General features: G+C 36.8%; 1 protein-coding gene across 1 annotated transcript in view; it reads right to left on the bottom strand.

The window, feature by feature from the left end:
• Window positions 1-19,422, bottom strand: part of LOC126373061 (uncharacterized) — a 148,787-nt gene that overhangs the window by 55,397 nt on the left and 73,968 nt on the right. The gene's annotated exons all lie outside the window — the stretch shown is intronic.

Raw genomic sequence — 19,422 nt, 5'->3', positions numbered from 1 at the left:
TTATAAATGAGCTCGTACTAAATTAAAATATTCACGCAAATTTTATTATGAATTAGTCTAGACTCGAGCAGATAAACGATTTAGAAGCTGAGTATGAAACTTCATTTCTCGTGTTATTATCTCGAAATACTTGCAGAAAGTTTTATCTCAGGTGAATTTTCATTAGTTTAAAGCAGGCTTTTGTTGTGATCAACACTTTTGAACACATTTCATCATTTAGCTTTAAATATTATTTACTTTTGAGAACTCTACACCGACAAGAGCGTGGCTTGTAAATTCAAGATAATAACGATTCTCTTTTATTTTTAAAATACTTACACGTGTTTTGTTTTTTCTTTTTAGTCACAGTATTTTTCTATGTAATCGTGACAATACGTTACTTGATGTAATTCGGTATGTAAGGGAAAAAAGTTACACTAATTCTAAAACCATTTCGAGATTTCGTCCTAATTAGTTTTATTTCTTTATTTTTAGCCCTCAAATCAACAATACTGTATTTATTTGACCTCTGTGTGACCTCTAAAGGTGAACTCTAATTGTCGTTGCCAAATGCCGTTTATAATTGTGGTCGGTCATCGCTAGGGTAAGGTGTCTTACTTAATAAGATAATAATGAGGATCACTAATCCCAATAATGTTTAATTACAGACATGAGAAATCAACAAAATCTTATTTGTATTATCTTATTGAGCCTGAGTTCTCTTAGGGACCACCCACAAAATGACAATATATAAGGCAAAGGTATAAATAAATACGTCATTCAGCCTACTGTATAAGATATTTGTTTAAAATTGTAAAAAGATAACAACCACGTGTAAGGTAAAAATATTCAAATTAGTTTTTTATAACAGATTTCATTTAAAAATATTATAAAATATACCCTACGTACCGAATTTGCTTGGTTCACATTACTTACTACACAAAAAGTCAGTATTTTTTTAAAGTGCCTGTAAATAAAAGTATTTTCAGTAGCTCAATTTTTCCATGGTTTCCTAAGTGTTGAATGATGTTGATAATTTTTGAAAGTGAATCTTAACATACGTAATTTCAGTGGCGCAAAGGCATCATAGGACATTTTTGATTTTATTGGCAAGAAAAATACACTTCTCATCAAAAAAATCGAAACACTTCCGTTTTCATTGTTTCTGTCCGAATTTAACACAAAAAAGAATTCATACGATGAAAAAAAATACATAAATGTATAGCTGGCAGTTTGGCCATTACAGTAATAAGCGAAAATTCTAAATTCAAAATTAGAATTTCATTTGTTTATCTTATAAACGAAATGAATCACTGTTTTGAGACAAATGTGTGTTTAGGGTTGGAGTACATTTAGCGTTTAAAAACTAAAAATTGGCGCCTATCCTTAAACGTTTTGTTTTTTATTTCAATACTGTGACTTTGGGACGTCTGAAAAAAGGTTTTTTTTCTAAAACGTATGGATACTTCGCCCACAGAAGCCGCCCAAGTTGTGGCATTGCTGGATTCTGGCCTTAGTCAGCGTGTTGTGGCTGCAAGACTGCATCTAAGCCTGTCATCTGTTCATAGAGTCTATAAACGTTATCGGGAGACTGGTTTGTTCACGCGCCGTTCAGGATCTGGCAGGAATCGGGTCACTTCTGAGCGAGATGATCGATTTATTGTAACAACTTCTTTAAGAAATCGACGCCTTAACGCTTTTCAACTGCAGCAGCGGCTTCGTGTTGTACGAAGGGTGGCTATAAGTGACTCTACAATTAGAAGAAGGTTGAAGGATCGTGGACTGGTACCGCATAAGCCAGCAAATGGGCCGAAATTAACTGCAGACCATCGAAGAGCGCGCCTTAACTTTGCACGTGAGCACCTAAATTGGTCATACCTACAGTGGAGCAAAGTTCTCTTTTCTGATGAGTGTAAAATTATGCTGTATGGTAACGACGGAAGGAACAAGGTCTATAGAAGAGACGGAGAACGCTATGCACAATGCTGCATTGAAGAAAAGGTCAGCTATGGTGGCGGTTCGTGGACGGTTTGGGGAGGAATCAGCGCCGACGGTAAGACAGAGCTTGCTTTCGTGTCTGGGCCACGTCTGCCTGCACTAAACTGTCATCGGTACGTCGAAGAGTGTCTCGAGCCTCATGTGATGCCCTATGCACATTTTATTGGCAACGGCTTCATATTCATGCACGACAATGCTAGGGCTCACACCGCGGGCGTCGTACGAGATTATCTTAACGAAGTCGATATCTCTATTATGGAATGGCCAGCAAGAAGCCCGGACATGAATCCCATTGAACATCTGTGGGATGAATTAAAGAGACGAATTCGAGCAAGAGATCCTGCCCCAGAAACACTTAGCCAGCTGCAAGATGCAATCCAAGAGGAATGGGACAATATACCACATCATGTGATCGTGACTCTCATCCGATCGATGAAGAACCGTATGGAAGCAGTAATTAGAGCTCGGGGAGGGAATACAAGTTATTAAATAAACGTTTTTTAGCTTTTTTTTTCATTTACGTGTGTTGTTTTATCCATTTCCTTTATACTCCATACGGAATAAAAATGACTCATTTAACAAAATACGAAACCTATGAAAAATTCATTTAAATTTAGAACATTAACATTAAGATTTGATAAGCTCATATTACTCACTATTAAACGACATTTAACATTTATTCCTAAATGTACACATTTTTCTGATAATCCTGACAAAACGTAAACTTGCAAGGTGTTTCGATTTTTTTGATGAGAAGTGTATATATATTTATATCTTCAAAAATTCATCTGAACAATGCATCACCTTAAGCTTGCATTATCATTCAATTGTGATAATACTACTGCTCTCAGGTGGTGGAGATGCTCGTCGTAATCAAAAAATTCAGCAATTCTCTTGAATAATGTTATATTTTCGTAAACAATCTTAACTCTCTAACTCTTCATAGCAGATTTCGCTACCGAACAAAATTCCCGCCACCGCTTTTCAAAAAGGCGCGAAAAAGTTTTCGTTCGAAAAAGAAGAAATCAAAGTTAAAAACAAAAGAAATAACATGCCAGTTTCAAATTAAAAATATTAAAGTCGTGACAGATTCACGTCTTTATTCCGTTTGTTATTAAGCTATAACATCTAATCATAATTAAATAATAAAATAAACATTACGAACCCTAACAAAATACCTACCTCTCCGAATTCAAATTTAAATGATACCCTCGTCTTATATCACTTCCTATCTTAGAAATGCCCTATCAAACTCCGTCTCGCTACATCAAATAGGCAGTGATGTTGTCATTCGCATGAAGAAGCCATTGTGGTGGCGACCCGGTCAGTGTGCCGCATACATTTCAACATGGCGTGACTTTTGAATGGTGCTGATAAGAGACGGTCGGCGCCTCTGACGTCACTCGATAAATTGAAAACGTGTGCCGAATAGGCATGGCTGCTTCTCACTCAGATGGCTGTATCACTGTCACCGAGTTGTGAGTTTTTGAGGAGGAGGATATTTACAGATTTACACTAATATTTTAAAGAGGTAAAGTTTGTAAAATAAAAAAGTCCCGAGCCGAACAAAAACTTCCACCCATATTTAAAACTGGCTTTTATATAGTCCACGGAGCTGTAATGAAAATCCCACGCCCCAAATGAGGTGGACAGAACCACAAGTCAATCAGTAAGTAGACAACTTACATAACCACTTTTGACGTGAAGCTCCAAGTAAGATGAATATGCTTAATGATGAACTGTAAAGTGTAATTTTTTTGATGTGACTTATTGTATTTTTTTTCTCCGATGGCCGGACAATTGGCGAGCGATGAGGGCTCTCACCCAATAAAAAATTAAGGCAACAGGTCTGACAGTGCCCAGTTGGACGCGAACTTCGGCCTAAGACTCGTCTGAGGAGATAGCTATAACTTCTGATGACACGATTACTACTAGCCCACTGCTTATATTATAATGTCCCGCCTATCTGTCGGGTTCTACGAAATGTTCGGGAAGATAACCCGCTGAACGTACATACTTTATGCTTTGTATCAGCCCTAAATGATGACGATCATTACAATCTTAGTCACTGTTACCCAGACACCTGTCACTGTGTTACCAAGACTTTTAGTAAAATGATATTAAAATATATATTAATCGCTTAATCGCTAATAATGGTGATTGAAATGTGATGCCTACGCAACATTATTGTAGAGTTAAAACTTGTAGAGACGAAGCGTAGGCGGAGCCAGGTGCCCGGGTCTTTCTGCAACTTTCTATTTATGTTATTGCTAAAATTATTGTTTAATAACAAAAGTTTTCATTCATATGTAGAGTTAGTATTTAGTAGAGGTGCATCATATTTGGGGGAATTTACGGAACGATTTCTGCGTACATAACCAAAAATATTTACAATTAAAATGACCTGACGATGAATCACGTGATTGTCCGAAAGTAAGATGATCCGTGCTTTGGAAGGCATGTTAAGCCGTTGGTCCCGGTTACTACTTACTGATGTAAGTATGTAGTCGTTACATGAGCTATGTCAGGGGCCTTTGGCGGCTCAATAATAACCCTGACACTAGGGTTGATGAGGCTGGTATTGTAACCTCATAACCCACACGACAACAAGAAGAATTAAAATGACATTAGAAAAATATACCGTACACATTGTTTATTTCAGTGTATTTTTGTTTCTATATATCCCCTTCTAGGCCTTCAAATGATGAGTCGACGTCAAATTATAACCAGAAAACCGAAAAATACTTTTCTATCGCGGGGTAACATAATATCTTCGATCTGTGGAGGTTTTTATTGTACAGAAAACGTCGTTCTACCTTCACCATTGTGCTCAGTACTTCAATCGGTCAGGTAGGACGTTATAGGACGTTTCGCGGAAACCGCAGGACGTCCCCGGAATTTATATAAGGTGGCGTTTTATTTTCATGAGCACACTTACGTGGAATAACTTGGATTGACACAGCGGCGGAAAAAACGTGGAAATTGAAAAGGGTTATAAAGTTTCGTGGGTCATTTTATTCTTGAAATCGAATCATATTTTTTATACTAAGTACGCGGAAAGTGTCTTCTTTCTTTTTTGAAAAGGGGACAGAAAGTACGACATTACTGTCATAGAAATAAGCAGGAGAGATAAGTAATTATTCTCGCTAAATAACAAGAGGGAAAATGAATAGAAATTAATGTATGTATTCTCGCATCCTTGATCCTTTCATGTTGACAAAACGTCAAAAGACAAACAATTATGCAATAATAAAATTGATATAAAATGTTATATTATATATAGCTTTTCCTTATAAAGAGGCTGTTTGTGTTTACGTTATGTATATTAATATACTTAGGTACTTTTTTTGAGATGCAAATCAATTACACAGTATATGTGCCTCAAAACCTAATTTGGGATTCATTTCCACACGTTACTCAGTGACTAATCTACATTTTCAACGTTTAAGCCTCACTTAAGACTACGCTTTTCTTAAGGTAAGTAAATTAAATTCAAAACAGTGATAAATTCTGTGTGAGATCTTTTGTGCGATTCCATTGTATTTATGCATAATTTTATGTAAAATTCCTTTTAAAGGGATGATTTGTTAGATTTTTATGTCTGTGACAAAACTGAACATTGCTTGAATTTTTATGTACCTAAGACTGGTTTCAGATAAAAGCCAATTAGTTAATAGAACACAGAAGTTTACGAGGTTGAATTCATATTTGGAACATAGATAAAATTTATATCACATGGTTCCTGGAAACCTGGATTTGTGCCCAATTAATGGCAATAGGCTCGCCCTCTATTACATGGGACTTAAATAAAACTGGAAAGAGGATATAGGGTGATGCTATGTTTAAGTTATATTAAGAACACAGAAGCTAATTTAACCTAACATGCGGCGGTTCTAACTAAACTCAGTATTATTCAGCCAGCCGGGTCTGCATGACAACCGCGCCGCGCACGGCGCGAATTATATTTTGAGCGCTTCGACCAATAAACGATACGAATGCTATCTACGTAGATGGACGTCAAACGGCTATTGGTCGAAGGCCTCGATATAATTCGCGCCGTGCACGGCGCGGTTACCGTGCAGAGCCTACGGGTAACAAAAGAAAAATAAAGCTTTATTTATTATGCTTAATGGAATTGTATTTGTTCCATTTTATTTTATGCACTTTATGTTTTACAATTTGTTTTCTGTGTTCTGTTGTATTGAGTTTATTGCCTTTAATAAAGAATTATTATTATTATAGTTATATTTCCTATTCTCTCTTTTAAGGGGTAGTTTATACCCACCACAAGGGCCTTAACCAAGTGTAGTGGGGTCAACGTGATTCGATGAAATGGTAGGCGAAGTAAAGAACTTTTGGGTTTGCGACAGGTATTTAATATTGTAGCTTTTTGTACGGTGGTAATTATATAGGATGGTATATTAAGGGTTTTTAGGCTGTTATTAGGCTTTTGGAGATGACACCAGTTGAGGATATTACAATTGGGACAATATGTACTGTATTTACTCGCCACTGTATTTTTATTTCTATTGCTGAGTCCCCGTGCTTTGTGAGTTTGTCAGCAATTGTTGATTGGATGTTGTATGTGTTTGGTATGGCTATGTCTATGTATATTGTGATGCTATGTTTATCGTGCAAGGTGATATCTATTGTTATATTTAAAATACTAATATTTCAATAACCAACACCGCAAAGGGCTGTTTAAACTTTCATGTCACCACCCATTTACTCGATGTCTAAGCTGAGAAAAGTTCATTCGACCTACGAAACAGCGTCGTCTCTCGTCATATAATCCTCTTTGCATAACTAATATTCTTGAGCAAACTTTGAAGTCTCTTACGACGCGATTAGTGTTGTGAAGGCCGATGCGATATGGCAAAAGGCGGGACAAAGAAAAAGACCGGGAATTGGGCTGTTAATTTATAACGCTGAAAACGAATTAGGTGCTATGAGTAATTCACTCGTCACTTACCATCAGGTGAGATTGCGGTCAAACGCGAGCCTATATTATTAAAAAAAAACCAAATTGCTCCCACTTTTTTTGTAAAATAATAAAAACTTTAAACTTATTCAAATAATGTGTGAAATAGCGTAATATTGAATAAAGACATAAATAGACTTACATTGTTACCAATATTGAAAGATGCTTTAAAAAGAGCGTGATTGACATTTACTGTCCTGCCACAGCCTGGCAGGACACTTCATACAAAAGTGTCGATTTTACCGACTGCCGCTTTACGCTGTACGTGCGAGGGGCACAGGCAGTCTCCGCGCTTCTTTACTCCTTAACTTAAATACACTAAAGTGGCCACCGTAGCACCGTAAATCTAGAAAAAGGTACAAAATGGGTCATATCTCCTAAACCGTAAATAATCGCTGAACATACATGAGGGTGTTTCTGGTAGCTAATGAGTCCCTCTATCTATTTTTTCATTTTGAACGTGAACTTCTGGGCCACCCTGTATATTGTTTTATCATATTATTATGTTCACTTAGAGTTCCCTCAACCAAGTCTCTGTCGTATCCGTAAGACAATGTAGCTCAGTAAGGGACTTTCCAGGCTACGTTCCACAAAAAAATATGTAGATGGCGCTGTAAAAATTGGACAACAATGAATAAAAAGGGCTAACGGTCATATGCATCTTTTATCTGTGTTTTGGGTACAAATGTTGACCGTTTTTATTACAACTTCCACCCATTATTAGTCTGATCCAAATAAAGAGAAGCAATATAGTTAGCAACATAATTCCATACATATTCTGATCCAAATATCAAGCAACAAATATTTTTATATAAATATGTTTCTTCGATCACATTATATTTTTGAATAATTATGTACCCGTGTAATGAAAAAATAGGTAATTATCATTAACGCGGTAAGAACCCGTTATTATGTGCTTTAATTAGGTAATTATCACATTATTTTTGGGGAACTTTATCTGGAAAATCCCTCGATATGCCACCTGAAAAGCAGTGTACGAGGAATTCTATTCTATGGTCTTGCGCAACATTTACGGAAAGCATCTTAGCACCTTTGAAAATCGGGACGTCTCGCGCAAGTCGGGACATTTCACATCACTAGACACGTTGTACAGAGCAGTCTTAGCGGTTCGTAAGTTTATTTACTTTGCCTTTGAAGCATGCAGTCTCTTACCTGTTGTAATTCTTTAAACATGTCCTTTGAAAGTACGATTGAGATGATAATAAATAACACACTCAGGCGAAACAGACGAAAAAAGTAAAATGATAGGCAAACTGGTAGGTAAATAGGTAAGGTAAATGTTATCCATATTTTAAGAAATAGAAGGTAGAAATAGTGTAACAGTTTTTTTTAAAATAAATACATAATTGCAATAACACGACAAAGCAGATACGAAGTTAATACTACGAGTAATATCGTCAATATTTGTAGGTAGCTCATTCATGCGAGAAAATGAAACCGTATTAGCTTTTGGAACGAACATCGTAAATGTAACTATTTACCAAAAAGGTAATCAAAAAACAAGTATTTATACTTTACGTATACATTTTGGGACATCGGCATCTTGTCAATTATAAAAATTTTTAAAGAAAATAAACACTTTTTACGTTTTTTTTTTGACATGACTTATTTATTATAGGTTTGCCTCAGATGGCATTAACTACTTTGCCGGACAAAATTAAATGGGGAGCGTCTCACTCGGTACAAAAATTTAAGTTAAAGGCAATTGTTTCAAATGTAATCCTCTCAGAGGACGCCGCCCAGAGGATAGGTTCCCTCAGCCCAGTAGGGCACGAACCTCGGCTCTGAGAGGAAAAATAAAATCTTTCAACATAGACAATAAGAAGATTAATAGTTGCAAATAAAAAAAAAAAACTTAATAGGTAGATAAATTACAATGTCGTATTTTGTAGACCGGGAAACAAAATTTGAGTCGATTTTTTCGTCCACCAGTGTATATCAGTGATAGTTTTATACAAATGTCATGTTAAGTTGCAGTAATTTTAAATATCCAGCTATAAATTCAAGTCAATGAGGCACGAACCGTCATGCCGCCGCTTAAACTGCCCAGTGATTCATTATTGTACTGTTTTAATGTATACTTAGTATGTTAATGTTGGGGTGAATAAAAAACAAAGAAAGCCTTTAAAAAATATTGACATAAAAGCCTATGGAGAAGTTGTTTTTTCTTCAAAATACTACTACTTTGTGGCCGGCGGCGGTTTAACAGCCTCGGTGGTCTAGTGCTTAGAGCGCTAGACTCACGATCTGGTCCGGGTTCGATTCCCGATGGGGACATTGTCGAAATCACTTCGTGAGACTGTCCTTTGTTTGGTAAGCACTTTGTAGGGTTGAATCACTTGATCCGACAAAATAAGATGACAATTCATTTATATTGCATCTTAAGCCGTCGGTCCCGGCTCTTAGCCGTAAAACACCTCCACCAACCCGCAGTGGAGCAGCGTGGTGGAGTAAGCTCCATACCTCCTCCGGTTGAATGAGAGCTGTGCCCAGCAGTGGGACTTATATAGGCTGTTTATGTTACGTTTATGGCCGGATGGACAGACCACTAATCACCGTACGTTCATTACATCCATCTTAGGACTTCGTACCAAAAGTGGCTGCTAACATAGAATAAGGAATAAACGAACAGATGAATGCATAGAACGGTAACTCTCCGCTCCTGTGTGCCTTTTCGTATAGGATTCATATAAAACAATCAATTACGACTCTACATAAAAAAAACAACATTTCTACAAATAACAGTAGCGTTTTTCATAATGTTTGACCAATACGGCTTCGAGCGTGAAACCGAATACTCTTCAATTATGATCTTCCGAATATGTTATTCACCTTTTGTTTAGTAAAGTAATAATATAATCATATCCATTGCAGAGATATTCACAGTTTTCCCAAACACAACGTAGTCAGATGACTTATATAGATTTTTTTTAATCTTAACAGCACTATCACTTATTTATGTAATAAATTATAAGTAGTCTATGGACGTGTTGAGTTAGTGGAACAGGAGTTTATTTTACTTGTAACTCATAGTTATCAACTCATTTATTGCGTGTTAACACCGGCCCACTGAGTTTCTTCCAGGCAGTCCAAGGTTAGCTGGAAGAAATCCCAAATAGGCCTATGTTTTATCTAACGATAAATTATATGTTTTCCTTTGTATTTTAAAGCATTAAAGAGTATACAAACAAACAAACGCAGCTAACAACCCTCTACAATCAACGAGCATCCCGTTGACTCCTCTTACTAATAACCCCGAATGACCTTTAGAAAAATCTCATTTAGGCAAGGTGAGTGCGATTTTAAAAAGAAAATCTCAACTGTTCGGCAATAAAGTGTCAGAATTTGAAAAAGTTGGCTTTATGTCTGTCGTTTCAGGCGATTGCAAGACGTAATGGCTCCTTCGCATTCGTTCCTGTTACTAGACTAGGTACTCGTACCTTTCACTTTACGAGAACAGCTTTTTATACTTATAACTCCTTTATGGCTGTACTTAAATTTATATTGCAAATGATGAATAAAAGCGATGAGTACTAGCTTTTTCGAAAAAGTTAATGTCGGTTAATTTTTCCAATAATTAGTAGTGCATAATCTTATACTGAATAGTCTTATAGTAGGCTTGTAGTTTGATGTAAGTACGTAGTCGTTACATGAGTCATGTCAGGAGCCTTTGGCGGCTCTATAGTAACCCTGACTGAGGTTGGTAATCCACCTCACAACCCACACGATAGAAGATCTTATAGTAATGTAACTTCCTATTATATTATTTTATTCCATCAATAAATTAGTTACTGTGATTTTGTATACCGGCTTGCTTCTCAATCAGGGAGCATCTGTTCTAACCCCAGTAGCGGACTTGCATGACATTAATTTGTCTTAAGTGCACTGACAGTTGACGGCCTTACGGCTCACCAACTCACTACCTATCATGTTGGTCCAACAGGCCTGGTGAGGTGTGATTACTTAGTTCATCTTGCGATTGGTGTACTATTGCAATTGGGATATAGAGGCTATGTTGTACGGTCACGAGCATTAATATGTATACACTTTGGTACTATGTCACATTAACTTTTTTGACAAATTGAACTGTAAGTCTCACTAAATGTCAAATATGTTAGTGCGACAGAGTCCTAAAGTGGGTACATTATATTGCTCATGACTGTACAATAACCAGTTCGGAGTTCGGTCCGGTTGATTGAGGGGAGGCCTGTGCCCAGCAGTGCGAAGTATTTAGGTTGTTTACATTATAACAGCCTCCGTGGTCTAGTGGTTAGAGCGTTAGCCTCACGATCTGGAGGTCCGGGTTCGATTCCCGATGGGGACATTGTCGAAATCACTTTGTGAGACTGTCCTTTGTTTGGTAAGGACTTTTCAGGCTTGAATCACCTGATTGTCCGAAAAAGTAAGATGATTCCGTGCTTCGGAGGGCACGTTAAGTCGTTGGTCCCGGCTATTAGCCGTAAAAACACCTCCACCAACCCGCAGTGGAGCAGCGTGGTGGAGTATGCTCCATACCCCCTCCGGTTGATTGAGGGGAGGCCTGTGCCCAGCAGTGGGACGTATATAGGCAGTTTATGTTATATATTATATTATTTACTTTGTTGTGAGAGACCGGTAAAATGGAACGATTCCCCCCGATGAATCAGGAGAACCATTATAAGTAGATAACTTATAGTGTCCAGGTCCTTGTCCGTTGTCAGATAAGTGTCCAAACTTGTAAGTGATTTTAGTTCACGCTCATTTGGTTTTAAGGTGACTTCACCTTAAATTGCTTCTTTAATACTTATTAAAGAAGCATAGCTAACAGGCCACTGAAGGCACTGTTATGCTAAATTTTAAAATGGTTTTTTTTTTACATTTACACTTAAATTAATAACTCATTAGTTAGTAGTGCAAGTCCGGCACCGGGATTCGAACCCGCGCTCCCCTTTTGAGAAGCAACCCAGTGTACCACAGGACCATAGTGAGCATGGTATAAGAAAACCAGGTACGCTCAATCCAATGACAAGCCGCCATTATTTTATTATTGAAAATTAAGTGAATTACTGATTAATGTATTTAATTACTTACTATTAGTTGTCAAATATACGAAAGTTAAGAAACTGTAAGTAACTCTTTTATTAAAAGAATTAATATTTCCTTGAAAAGTAAATATAAAAACAATGGGCGTGGGTAATTTATTTTTTTAAGAAATGGATACGCAGGGTGGGATGACGTCAGCTGGGCTAACCTTGAAATGTTAGCTGTCAGTTTTGAGCATACCTGGTGTTTTTATACCATGATAGTGACTTGATACACACACAGTGACAGTAACAGAAAGTTCGCTGAGGTATGGATACTTAATTCGTCTTGCGATGGATGTACTTCTGACTACTCCAAGTGGGATATAAGCGTGATCTTATGTTATGTTTTACATTTGAAATATCACTCTATCTTTAAGAGAAGGCAGAAACCTTAATGGCATAATAAAAGATCTTGATATTGATATCTTCAACTGTAGTATACCATCAGTGAAGCGGAAATTGGCAAAAAGATATTAGTTGGTTTGGAGTATCATGCGTTGTAATCACGTGATCGCAGGCATTTTTCTGCTTGCAGATTTCTATCCCGGACATTGTGGGCGACTAGTTGACTTTTTCGTGAAATGTGTTTGTTATGTTTGTATAGGCACTTAGTTTATTTTACTATCTATTGTTTCTGTATGACCAACATATACCGAAGTCTATCTGTGGAAACCTATAATTGGCTCTTTTGTGATTTATATTTATGTTTATACTATTTGATGTAGCTGTTGGTTTTCCTATAAATAAATAAAATAAAAAGAAAATAAACGAGTAGGTTTTCCGACCATTTTAGTATGTTGTCATTGTTACCAGCCACGAGACAACATCCAGTCCAAACACGAAACAATTTCAAAAGTTTAAATCCTAACTCAATCAGGAATCAAAGCCGCGGACGACCTTGGTGATCAATAACAAAAAATAAGTTTAAAGTTAAGAACTGCTTATGGGAAAATTCCGCGCTCTAAAAAAATATGCAAAATTTAAATATTTCTCCAAATTTGAGGGCTAGAAACAAAAATATAAATCATTTTTAATAAAAAGACAACTTTTTATGGATATCAGATATACCTCTAGTGAAGTGAAGATAGCTGTATGCCGTAGTATCGATCTCTTAATACAGATTGGAATACCATGGCTATTTTCTGGCCATCAAGATGTTTCTAGTAGACACGTAATTTGTTCAAATTCTAATAAGCGGTTTAGGAGTTAGGAGGGAACAGACGTACAAACAGACTAACATACTTACTTAGCGGTCAAACACATTGGTCATCATAATCATACCGCGTCTTACAGGTCCGTTTACAGGTTTGCTTTTTACAGAAGCGACTGCCTGTCTGATCTTTCAACCCATAGAACACACATAGGTAACCATTTTTGCTTTGCCGTAGTAGGGTAATAAAAAAGTGAACCAATTTATTTCTATTAGGTCCGGGGTGTGTGTTGGCAGGTTATTCTGTCTGTGTGTAAATATTGCTCCGGTGACGGATGGCCACCGAGCGGGTATCTATCATCCCCGGTGTCAGTCCCAGTATCGATATACCGCTGCTGCGCACAATGTGACACGTTTGCACGTGAAAGGTTTGTTTTTAATTATTTAGTGGAATTTATCTTACTAATATTATAAAATACGAAAGTTTGTGACTATGGATGTTTGTTACTCCTTCACGCAAAAACTACTGAATGGATTAAAACTTTACAATAATGTAACTTATACATCAGAATAACACATAGTCTTTAACAATAAAAAAAAAAAAAACGGAAATTCTTACCGCGCCGACCTCCGTAGTCCAGTGGTTGAGCGTTAGGCTCACCATCCGGAGGTTCTGGGTTCGATTCCCGGTGGGGACATATCACAAAAATTACTTTGTGGTCCCTAGTTTGGTTAGGACATTACTGGCTGATCGCCAGATTGTCCGAAAGTAAGATGATCCGTGCTTCGGAAGGCACGTTAAGTCGTTGGTCCCGGTTACTACTTACTGATGTAAGTAAGTAGTCGCTACATGAGCCATGTCAGGGGCCTTTGGTGGCTCAATAGTAACCCTGACACCACGGTTGATGAGGTTGGCCCTCCACCTCACAACCCGCACGATAGAAGAAGATTCTTACCGCGGAAACCGATATCCACGCCGACGAAGTCTCGGGCGGCCGCTGGTTAAGTAATAAAAAAAGTGAACAATACAATATACTTATAAACAATTTGCACAATAAATTTACATGACACTGTGCTATTTACTGCACTCTCTGTTTGTTAATTAAAACACATAATAACGGGTTCTTACCGCGTTTAAAGCAGGATATGAGACTCCCGATATTTCGACACTGTTGCAAGTGCTATGATCACGGGATGACTTAGAGATTGGAGTGGAGTAGGTAGATCTTTAATTTTCTTTTCTACGGGCAGACATATCTGTCTATCATCTTTCTTTGCCGCTTGTTTATGTATTTGATATCGGAATGTTCGGAACCATCTGAATTCGCACCAAACTCACTACGACAAACCGCACTCACTCTGTTTGTTGTCTCTGTTTTTTGTTTTTAATTAGACAAGCTATTTATTGGCGTCATAAATTATACATAATTATTATTATACATTGCTGAGGAAGGAATAGAAGTACGGTCTATGTTGTTGCAACTGTTCGGTAGATTAATAAGAGACAATTATGAACAGGAAATGTTCACGAGTATTTTGGGCTGGAATCCCGAGAAATAGAATGCCTTCTTCTTATCTTCCCAGGTATGTCGTAGAACCCGACACGAGGAGTGTGTCTTTTCTAACATAATGGAACCACTATTATGAACATGTATTACAGACGTGAAATTATAAAACACAAGCGAAGGAAATAGTCCAGACGTATTTCTAAATTTATTTATTTTAAACAGACGACTAAATAAGCCGTAAGCCGTTGGTCCCGGTTACTACTTACTGTTATAAGTACGAAGTCGTTATATGAGTCATGTCAGGGGCCTTTGGCGGCTCAATAGTAACCCTGACACCAGGGTTGATGAGGTTGGTAATTCACCTCACAACCCACACGATAGAAGAAGAAGAAGACTAAATAAATGTTTGTTTATTTATAAATTGCTTTCTATTAAGTGACTTTTAGACCTTGCGAGTCCCAAAACATGTTTCACTTTTTAAAAACGTTCCTAAGAGCTAAAGACTTATGTTTCAAATAACTAAGATCAAAAGATTCTGTTTTACACAACACTTATAAAACCCAGTGAAATGAAACCAATAAAGTTACTTTATTTTTTCTTTTATTTCAGTTTTTATTGGGTTTGAGTAGCTTTTATTAACCGGACAACGTATTTAGGATCATATTACTCCTACTATCTAAGTAGTTTGGGTTGTACACACATGTAGAGTTAGTCATATTATATATATTATCATAATATTTCTCTCTATTTAAGAGCTGCGCTCTTGTCGGTGAAGTAATCGCCATTCCTCTCTTCTTCCCGCCAAAACCTTCACCTCCCGATACGACACGACCTGCACCTTCTCTTTTATTTGTTTCATAAATGTTATCCTAGGTCTACCCGTTCAACTCTTCCCTTCAATTTTTCCTTCTAATAATAAATCATAATACTTATATATAATTCTAAATTTAGAACATATTAAAACTTATCACAAAAGTCTATTTTGAGTAAGGAATATAATACATTTGTCTATTACATTATGTGTATAGAATAATACTACGCATGGAATGGCAGCTGGGCTTTCGAACCCCCCCCACCCCCGTCTTATTTTATTTTTCAATCGTATGTGCGCCCGGGCGTCCGACGCCACTCACACAGATGCGCGTGTACGATAACGTCAACGTGAAGTGCAAGTGTAAAACGAGGTTTTTATGTATGGATTGTCCGGGGTGTGTTCACACAAAAAGTAATAACGAAGACCTTAGCCACAACATTTATTATTTACTTCATAATTTTCCTCTTATAAATAAAGACATAATAATGAGTCCGGGTTTCCTCTTGACGAGTTTGACTGGATGTTAAATAATTTCTTCGTTGAATATCTTAATTATGCGACCGGGGCAACGTACATTGCTTTCAGAGATTCCTAATTTTATTTACACTTAATATCCCAAAATGGTTTTTATTCATAAAAACTGAGATGTTTTTCTGATAGAGTGTGAGTCCTATGTGTCACCGGATTGCTTCTCAAGCGGGCAGTGTCGGTTTAATCTCCAGTACCGGACTTGCACCAATGAGTTATTTTATCTTACGTGTATTTCACTAACACAATTGGCTTACCCATTATAGACGGCCATAGGGCTCACCAACTATGACGTTAGTCAGAAAACTCAATGAGACGTGGGTACTTAATGTAGACGACAGGTCGACATGGCAATTCTCTAGTGACGTGACGTTTTCAATATCGATATATTTTTATTATGTATGTAACAAAATGTGAATAAAATAATACCACGTTTTCATTTAAGTTAATATTTATTCATCTGAATCATCTAACGTATCGCTACAAAAACAATTATTTTTCCGTTCAATGTCACAATTTTCTACCACTTCTAGGTAGTTCTCGAGCTTGAGAGTGAATTATTGTTTTTTTTGCTTGAACACGCGACGAAGATGCAACCGTAGCCATTTTTAAAACACAATAGTAATAAATTATGTGAGCGAGATTATAATCGATAAACGCGGTCGATACGGACTCGTGCGACACTAAGACTAAGACGCCGCGGGGACTGTGCGGGTGTGCGGGGCGACCCCGCCTCCGCGGCTCACCTCATGCCCCGATTGCCATGTCGACCTGTCGTCAACAGTACTTCATTATGCAATGTATGCACCTTTGACTACCCCAATTGGGCATTCGTGAGCTTATGTTATGTAAGTTCTTCTTCCTTATAAATCCGTTATAAGTATTCTTCACTTCACCGAGTACTTTTGAAACCACTCTAATAATATTTAATCTACCCTCAAGAGAACCAAGAGAAACAGAACCTGAAGAGTTCTGTCTTCAAGAACTTTGTAGATACTTGAAACTAGGAGTATTAAAAATCTTAGCGTCGGCGCAAACGGGACTGACCACAGCCACTGGTGGCCAGTGACAAGCAGTTGACACCCTTTTTCATATATTTTGATAAAACTCCCCGCATACGTGTCGCTATAGCCATGGTAGCCCAGTTGGTAGAACGCTTGCCTCTCACTCTGAGGTCGCAGGTTCGAATCCAGCACAGGCCTAAACCAATGACTGTCGAATTTGTTTCAGAATTCATGTTTGAATCATAAATTATTACCACGTGCACAGTGGTGAAGAAAAACATCAGTGAAATGCGTTTCTGAGGTATGTGACCTAACCTGTATTGGGCTGGTTATCCCTTCGCGGGTTAGAAGGTCAGACAGGCAGTCGCTTCTGTAAAAAACCGGAACTGACTAATATTCAGGTTAGGTAAGCAAACCCTGTTGAAAAACGGGATAACGCTAGGGGGATGATGATGATGTAGTGGCAAAAACACGCGACAGACTTATAATGTCGTCGGTGGCTCGTTTGCCTTGAACCTCATTCTCATAATAGGCTTAGTCAATATCCCACTTAGAAAATCTCTTTACGGTTTTTTTTCACATACATAAATTAACACTTTGTTATTTTAAAGTAACCTCTAAATATACTATTCCTTTGAGGACGCCGAGTGGTTTCATCGCGGTAAACATAACTCTTCAAAGACAGAGAGAATGACAATTTTGTTCTTGTTATCCCTTTTCGTATTAAAGTGGGAACGCTTTCGTTATTTGCAGCCGAGATTTTTCTCTGGTTTTTTCCAGACATAATATATACATTAATGGCAGTAGATATACATTATGTCAGAAACTAGTAAAATTTTCTGTAATAACATATTACTATACGCCAATGAGAAAAATATCTAAGTGATAACCATCAAAGAGAATAAATCACTTTACTAACCATGAAGTATAAAATGTAAGTAAATTATATTTCTGAATCAATCAATTAACACTAAATATGTGGAAAAAATCTTCCTAATTAAATTAATTAATTATGTCATAAAATGTAAAATAGTTTGATTTAGACGCGTCCAAATCGTCTATTTAATTTATTCACATATATTTTTCACATCCCAACTTTCATCAGTACCATGACATGGCTTTTGTGATCATAAATTTTCATATCTAGTGATAGCGTGATGCAGCATAATAAATAATGATAATAATTATATTCACTTTTACACGTGTAGCTAGTATCTACGCCGTAGCAATGCTACGATTTGCTACGACGAACAAAGAGAACACGATGCTAATAACATTTATATGAAGTTATTGCTGAAGAATCGTTGAATATAATAATAACAGTAATCGACAAAAATATCAGCGCCACCATTATGAGTAACAACTATACATTTCACATTAAGTTTTCTATATTAATTATTTTTCAAAGTATTAGGGCGGTTGTAGATTAGTTACGAAATGTTCTTCTCGGGGACTCGTCCCAGATGGTGTCGTGGGCAAACTTCTGGGATGACGTACTTTGCAACTATAGCTGCAACATTTATTTATAACTGAACCTAAATTTATACACAATGAAAATCTTTATCTTTATCTTTTCAATCTATGTGGCTACTTCTATAATTACGGTGATAATAATTGGATAGTTACTATTTAGTCAAATCAATCACTTTTTACTAAACGTAAAAACAAGCAATTACTGTGGAATTTGTATGAAAACGTTCACCTTGACGTCACAGAAAAACGTGTTAATTTATCGAACGTATTGATGGGTTATTCATAATTAAAATAGAAAATAAGTTAAAAGGAAAAAAGTAAATGTTTTGTATTAGTTTTTGACTTGTAATTATTTAGTAATTAACATTTCGTTACTTAGTTTTTGACCTAGGAAATTACCCAATTCGGTATATAGTAAGTAAGTAAGTAAGTAAAAAGTTTATTTCCTCTACAAAAAGAATCCATAACAAAAGACATTTGGTTTGTGCATACAATTTTTGAGAAGAGGCTGGTGCCTAAACTATATATCGTGGTATAAATTCGATTTTAGCCGCTGAGAAGTTAGTCTCAAGAGACTACATTTTTTTTCTCTGTGGTGTATGTTGTGTTCACTTGTAATTGGCTCACACATTACTACTTTTTTACTTTGTTTAATTATGTCTTAAGTAAGTGATCCATTAACGAGGGACTATTCAGGCTGCGTTCCCCAAAAGATATACAGGGTGTTACTGTCACCGTAACAAATACTGAGGGAGATGATTCAGACCATGATTCTGAGTTGATATCAAGTGGATTTTCCGTTCAGAAAATTCATGAATATTTTAATGTAATTTTTTATTTTTTTTCCGTTCCATACTTTTGCGCTGGAAAATTCCACTGTTATCAACTCAGAATCATGGTTGG

The sequence above is a fragment of the Pectinophora gossypiella genome, chromosome 15 (genome assembly GCF_024362695.1).
Source record: "Pectinophora gossypiella chromosome 15, ilPecGoss1.1, whole genome shotgun sequence".
In the NCBI taxonomy this organism is placed as follows: domain Eukaryota; kingdom Metazoa; phylum Arthropoda; class Insecta; order Lepidoptera; family Gelechiidae; genus Pectinophora; species Pectinophora gossypiella.
This window is presented reverse-complemented; position numbering and strand designations above follow the sequence as displayed.